The sequence below is a fragment of the Mercenaria mercenaria genome, chromosome 3 (assembly GCF_021730395.1).
Source record: "Mercenaria mercenaria strain notata chromosome 3, MADL_Memer_1, whole genome shotgun sequence".
NCBI lineage: Eukaryota > Metazoa > Mollusca > Bivalvia > Venerida > Veneridae > Mercenaria > Mercenaria mercenaria.
The window spans coordinates 18,464,549-18,472,290 of record NC_069363.1 but is presented as its reverse complement, the minus strand read 5'-3'; the positions used below and the strand labels follow the sequence as shown (position 1 = coordinate 18,472,290).

Genomic DNA, 7,742 nt, shown 5'->3' with positions numbered 1-7,742 from the left:
GATACGCTGACAATTACGGTAAACTGGTTAAACAATGTTCCAATTATGCAGCTTGTAGTCTCTATAACTTAATCTTACATTTCCAACTTCTTATGGCCTACTAGATGTTATATAATAAACCTTTTCTTTAGCGAAATAAGTTTGTGTTATCAGCTTTAGCATTCCTTTTTTACCAATATAGAAATATCATGTTTTCTTTAACGTTTCTATGTCTGCCATAGGTCTAGTATGAACTCTAGCCTATATAATATACTTAAGTGAATAATGCACACGTTTTACACATAAATGCACTTTTTAAGAATGATAGTCATTGAATCCGCGGAAGACTGTCGAATTCCAAATTTAACATAGCTGAATCATTTTGAATGTAAAAAGACTCTAAGAGGTAATAATATTTTACATGGGCGCAGAGCTAGTTGAATATACATTTTACATATGGCAATATTTAATGTTACTATATACTTTATTAGGAAAATTAACTAAAAGGCGTTACAATAAGACTGTCGTTGCAAAGGTGCAATGTGCCTCACGAGCCATAATCAGAATGGCCCCTGTAACTGGAACGTCTGCGCGTTTTGACGTTGTCGTCATATAGCAAAGTCATTATGGCGGAGGAAATTCTAAATGTGTTATAGCGATACAAATGATACTTCTAAGCTTATAGAAAATAGGCAGACTGAAAATACTAAGGTTGATATGAGGGAACGTATATTTTAAAAAAGATAATAATAAGGTCGATAAGCAGGTAGTGTTATGTCCTCTAGCAATAATAACATACCTATTTTCATAATTCATAATGGCTCTTGGGTTAAAGCACTAGGGCAATTTTGACACCAAGTGTGCAATAATAGCAAGAAGATACATCCAATCCATATATAACCTCTTAGTAATGAAAACGTTATAACTAGAAATTACAAATATTTTTCTGTGTAAATATGTCTTGATTTTCCACTTCTTTAGTAAATTCATATCAACTTAGATCTGAGATTAAATATCGAAGTCTAGGCATATCTGATGTTCAATATAGTAAGAGGCCCTGTGGAGTGTAAACACTGGTAATACTTAAACATAATATATGATACAAAACTTGCCTAATGACAGCGCGCTCGGCTTTTTAAAGCCCTTCCACCCAAATAAATCCAATAATGCTTTAGGTGTGTGGAGATTCTGGAAACAAATTGTCATGTTATTCTTGAGAAACATAGCGCTTTATTTAACTTGTCCTTGGGGTCATCCCACCTCGTTCAAAGCAAAAACATGAAACTTGGAGAATTTTGAAGAAGCTGAGGCATTTCAATGAGTGGTTTAATAAATGAACGTCTAATAAATTCAGAAAGAAATTTTTCAACATCTTCATTTGACACAGAGTCCTTCAAACACCTTGAAATGTCTTGACTGCCGGGCCAGTCTTTACGTTGCATTATGCTTGCCAGTGTTTCGATTCTGCACGATACTTTTTTACTATTTTCACTGAATTGTGTATTCGCTCAATCTGCTGTGAATGATAATGACGTAACTCTGAATGACCGTATCTTCACCATATCTTTCAAGAATATCTATTATATTTTGAAGTATTTAAACTGAATTGAGGACGATGTAATTATTTGAGTGTTACTGACAGGACAAGAAAGCTAAAGACTTAGTTCAAAGCAAATGTTTCTTAAAAAGAACATCGTCGCATATAGATTCATCATTGTCGTATCATGAAATGGTAATTGGTGTAAACAAGTTACGAAGTTACGGTAAAACGTTTCCAATAAAGTATTCCTATATTTATTGACCATGGGCCGTAATAATCACTGTCAAGATGTGTTTCACCTTACTGTAATACGTAACTGTATGTTACACATTATATACATCATGGTAATAGTGCAGATACAAGATTAGACTCTGGTTTGCTGCTGAAGGATAAGATTTATTAAATAGAAAATACAACTACGTTAAGATACAAATAGTCATTAAAACAACTGCAAGTGGCAATCTCGTTAGTCGGTATCAGTTCGTACTTGTTTCTCCCTGGGTACTGCTGCAATGTACTATATCCTGAAAGAGGAATTAATCAAGGCATTGAAATGTCTGATGGTTGCGGGTTTTTTGGTAGATTTATTTTCTGTTTAAATGCCAGTCTATGAATATACATGAATGAGAAACAAATACAACTTTAATGTGCCTCATATCCAAGATGAACTCTGCCTGACCCAGCTTGTGATGTAACCATGAGCTGGAATACCTTATCATTGATAGATCTTATATAATCTAAATGGTCAGTGTAAGTAGATACAAGTTTAGTAAGAACTGCTTGTTCATTGAAAATTCATCCGCACTGTTCATGTATGGGACTATTTTGTGTAGCACATGAACATCCCTTGGATGTGATTCGGAATAAAATAAAGATGCTGTGATTGTCAGAAATACACTTTAACTTTGGTAGCGGGATAAACCCGCAACTAAAAACTGAAAAACATGAAACGGTTTTGATAACATAACTCATACATGGATATTTCATGTTCTTACAGTAACAGAATATGTTTGATTGTTGGTATATTTCTTTGAGTTTTAAATCTCACAGACATGGATCAATGAGGCCGCCATCAAAATATTTCGACATAGTACTTATACTTTCTATTATAAATGTAATTATTATGATCATAATAAAAATATCATATTTTTCTGATATCAATTTCACCCCTCGATAGGACATTTATTATCTTACGAAAAGCAGATCTAAGATAATTTTTTTATAAAAATTGTAAGTAAAAGTATAGCAAACTTTCTATCCATTACATAATCCATCTGCACGAAACAAATTAAACGAAATCAATTTGAAACTTTACAGGAACAATCATCTAGAATTTACCATTAAATATGTGCTTTTATACTATTTGGGAAACATCTCTACATACTTTTGAAATAAGATAAAATAATAATGAGTGCATAAGATGTCTAAGTTAATGAGCGTAAAATGCCTAAGATAACGAATGCATTATGCCTTAAAACGGGTGTAGTATGTCTAAGTATGTCTTAGATAACGAGCATAATATGTCTAAGATAACGAGTTTAGTATGTCTAGGACAACGCGTGTAATATGTCTAAGATAACGATGGAAAGATGTATATGACAACGAGTGTAAAATGTCTAACCTAACAGGTGTAAGATATATCAGCTAACGGCATGTCATTCATTATATGGGTCATAAGTATTCTACTATATGATTCAAGTGGTACTGAAAACTGACGATGTTCCATTGATAAATGTATCTTAGAATCTTATAATCTTGATTAAGTAAAGTGTCTGTTATATGAAATCTATTATTAGGCTATACTTAAGGGTACCTATAGGACAGTAAGGTAAAGGCGTTTACTTCCCATTATTATCGTTGTTGCTTTGCTGTAGATAATTAAACATTGTGCACTAAATTTCATTGAAATCTGTCAAAATTTAGCAGCCATCAAAACAAACCCCAAGGTGTGGAGTTAGAAAAGTCGTTGAGCATATTACCAAGCGCCGTGGTATTTAATAATAATCGCCGCCGCGGGCCCAACCGCCGCCGCCACCACCGCCTTTGCCAATTCCGCCGCCAAGACCACCAGTAGCACCAAACAAGACTTGAATGATCAGGATGAACACACACACTGAAATATGTCACTATGCTAAAATAATATATTTGAAGGTAATTGTACTCGACACAACAAGTGAATATGTTTTAAAAAGATGTTTGTGAAAGACTTGAAAGAACTCGTTATGTTAATAAATGGGGTTTAAATTTCTATGACATGTTCTGAGACGCTTATAAGTCAAGTGTATATATTCATATGCGAAGTACAGTACCATGTAATTGAAGTAAACACACTTTCAAACATACGCGTAACTGAAAATGAGTATCCTTTTATTCAAACTCGTGTTACAACGACTTTATCTAACACCTTTATTGAAAATAATTTCAAAATTCAATGTACCAGACTAAGGCGGTGAAAGTTCTAGTCGTGTTGACTTTATACGCCTAATATCATCTTCTTAAATCAGAATTAATCAAAATGGCATGTACTCACAGAAAATGAGCATTCCAAAAATGCCACCAAACCCCTGTCCCACACCGCCGCCGATTCCAAAACCTCCACCGACGCCGTAACTACCTGAGAAATTAAATAAAAATTCTTAGTAGGAAAAACGTATATTAACAGAACTGTTATTCAGATTTGACTCATTTATCTAACAATTCACTTTTTTTATTTGATATTCAAACGATCGATGGAATTTCTTGAATGCATTAATATATATATATTTGTCTGACAGATACACTAAAACAGAATTACGAGCATGTTTGATAGTTCAGTTAGTTAAAGAAAATGTCTTTAAAGCATATAATTATACACATTTTACATGACAAATACACCATAACACAATAGTTAATTGCTGTTATTAAATGACCAAAGTATGTTGTGTCTGTGAACATTTTGAATTATTTATCAGAAAAACAAAGTAGCAAAAACGTAAAGCAGGTTACGAGGAATGTTTTAGTCATATTCCGAAAGGTACATTGCTATCTAAAAATTGTGTAGTTTCAGTGCAGAAAAAATAAACAATGCACAATGCAAGGATTGAAAAATAAATAAGAAATAAACAATTCTTCTTTTGCATATATGATATAACATTAATTTTGAATTCGAAGCTACCTAGAGTGACTTTAAAATCATTTCAGTATCGAAATCGCTGGCATCATACTTCTTATTTTCATAAAATATACATTAACACCATAAATTATAGCAACTAACCAATATATCGTTGACCATAAAACGGCATTTTATAGTTGGCAGAGACCATCATAGCCGCGCCAAGCATGGCCATCACTCCAACAAGCAGCAGCTTCATTCTTGATGGTGACTTCTGAAACAAATAAACTTTAAACATGAACATTTCATAACAATAGCTAAGATGTAAACGTATTTAAACAATTTATCATCTATAACAACTATTTCTATTGAAGAAAAGTCTATTAGACAATATGTTATTTCAACACTATTTGAAACTTTTATAAATTCAGTTTGTTCCGAAAAAAATGATGCAAATCAAATTTAAAGGAAAGAAAAACAGTTTTCAGACTTAAAACAGCGTATAGTATGCCTCGAAGCTCACATGGTGCATGGTCAATATGTTGTGCATTTATACAAACGACAGCAGGAAGTGGTTTTGTAACGGTCAGTACACATTGAACTTGCACTTTTTGCAGACAGACAAGGCAAAATTGCACATACGATTTGAGGTTTACAAACGGAAAGGAAGTTACACAAGGAAGTCTAGGAACTTAGGACAAATGCATACGCAAAACAAATCTTGATTTAAGCTTCATTTTTGAAACGTAATTTTCCCTGTTAGATATCTATCCTTGCATTTTGAGATGTAGAGAGGCAACATACTCAAAGTATAAGTTTAAGGGCCAGTACCATAATTCAGTCAGAAGGTAAGTGCAAACATCTGAATATAAGGTTTCAAGTTATAACACAGGAAAGACTGTGAAATACTTCCATGAAATCCAGATACATTTATTTAGTGAATACTTGTATGAGCATGAAGATTATTCAAATGCGTAGTTATTGCGATATTCGATTCACTTTTGGCGTGTATAAACTAATAAACAATTCTAAAATTATTTCAGCTGCGTACTGTATCTCGACGAAGACGCTAGACATGTGAAACCATATTAATGGATTGGATGTTCTCACATTAGTGGCACACAGTCTGTAATTAGTTTGTAATTCCTACTTGTTGATATATAATCAATTTACTTCTTTCTGTCAATCAAATGTAAACCACTGGATTATCAAATTATATAAATTATATATATATATAACCCCAGGTGCCCCTCCAAGCATTATTTCATCACGAACGGGCACCTGGGTAGAACCACCGACCTTCCGTGAGCCAGCAGGATGGCTTCCTCACATGAAGAATTCAACGCCCCGAGTGAGGCTCGATGAGGGGCAAGTAATTAAAGTCAGTGACCTTAACCACTCGGCCACGGAGGCCCCTCTCTGAAGATGTACATAGCAAAATACATGTGATACAAATAGAAAAATAATACACGTCAAATTACATATGATAGACAAACAAAATATGCACAAATAAAATAAGATAGTACGATTATAACTTTACACATAATTACAGGTACTGCCTTTGACTTTAAAGGTCCAATACTAAGGAAAGTGAACATTTAAATTTCTTTTAAAAAGCACAGAAACTATTTCATTTTATTGGAAAATGAAAGTTGGTATGTAGAAATTCGAAATAAATCGCAGTATATGTACAATTATTTTTCTATGAAGTATGAAGAAAGTTAAAAAGACCTGGGGCGTCATTCTGTCGATTCATTGAAATTTCAACATAATACACATACATTTCTTTGAGTGCCAAAGACCTTCTGTAAATTTTGACCTGCCAATCTTCATTATTAAGTGTCTTGCAGAAGTCTATGCACTGGCTATGAAAAAAAAGCCAACTCACTTTCCCTTAGTAATGGACCTTTAAACACTGTTTCTCCGAAAACGAAAAGGAAACGATGTTTATCGAGTCTTAATGTTTTACATGAACGGGACTGAAATGTCAGCCACCTAAATTACATTCATGAGATAGTCATACAAGTGCATGATATTATATAGTCTATACTATTTGTGCACTTGTTTTGGAAGTTCAGCACATAGAATCAAGAATGTTGGGTTCAGATCGACAGTTAACACTTCAGTTAAGTTTTCGTCAATTTTACCAAGCATATAGTCATTGAGTTCTTGAGTTGAAATTCGACTTAATATTTGACTGAGAGTAATACTCAATGAGCTGACATTGGTTAGGAACGTATTTAGCAGTCTGTCGCCGTCAGTACAGGGACACTCGAACAATTAGTGCACCGGTTGGTCGGATAGTCGCTTACAACAGATGCAAGCAAGAAATTTCATCAATAAGAGACTAGCTGGACGTAATTTAGCAACATTCCAAAGACTTGATATACTAACTTTCGGATGACAACGTTTGAAGTTGTCAAAATCTTCGGACGAGTCCATTCTAGCAGGCCAAGACGACTGTTCGAATGCGTATACAGCTCGATAACAGTTTTTTAAGACATAACCGTCTTTCGCACTATCACTACACCAGCAACCATGCCGCTTAAATAGCATGTCTTTAATACCACTATTAACCGCAACTGTAGCAGCACCCGACCTCAAAGAATGTAAACAGTATTTTGTGACAGGATGGACGAACCGGGGACAGCAACTATCGGAACAACTTAACCCCCCATTACACTATTTACAAGTGTATTTACAGAAAATGATTATTTACAATGAATGAAGAAAAAAAATCTTATTTTAAGAAAGAAACAAACAGAAAATAAAATAAAATATCTGAGCTCAGTATCTATTTCTAGAAGATGTACAGTCCTTAAATTTAAAGTTCATTTTCATTTTGACGTGTCACAGGTGTTTCCTTTTACTCCGAACTTAAAGTAGCAAAAAAAACGTATCTTCAAAAAAATGTCCCTCTAAACCGTGAAAACATTGACTCCTTTTTGGCTCCCTATGTTGGTAGGTGTTTGTATCCCTGAGCTGTCTCAGTTCATTACAAAAATCATCGTCTTTACGGTGAAGGCACAATCATGGGACAAAAGCTCTGCGCTGGGAAAATCACATCCAGGCGAGTGAAGACAAGTTAATTTCGGGTATTGTTCTTCCGGGTCGTGACATCATCACAAGGTA

At 34.1% G+C, this 7,742-nt stretch overlaps 1 long non-coding RNA gene across 1 annotated transcript; it reads right to left on the bottom strand.

Moving 5' to 3' along the window:
* Positions 1-1,921: 1,921 nt before the first annotated feature.
* On the bottom strand, positions 1,922-5,135 carry LOC123523634 (uncharacterized). Its single transcript, XR_006681149.2, has 5 exons — positions 5,101-5,135; positions 4,773-4,884; positions 4,050-4,133; positions 3,499-3,632; positions 1,922-2,043 (listed from the first exon to the last, which is right to left on the bottom strand). It is a non-coding gene; the product is annotated as an uncharacterized LOC123523634 (long non-coding RNA).
* Positions 5,136-7,742: the final 2,607 nt, after the last annotated feature.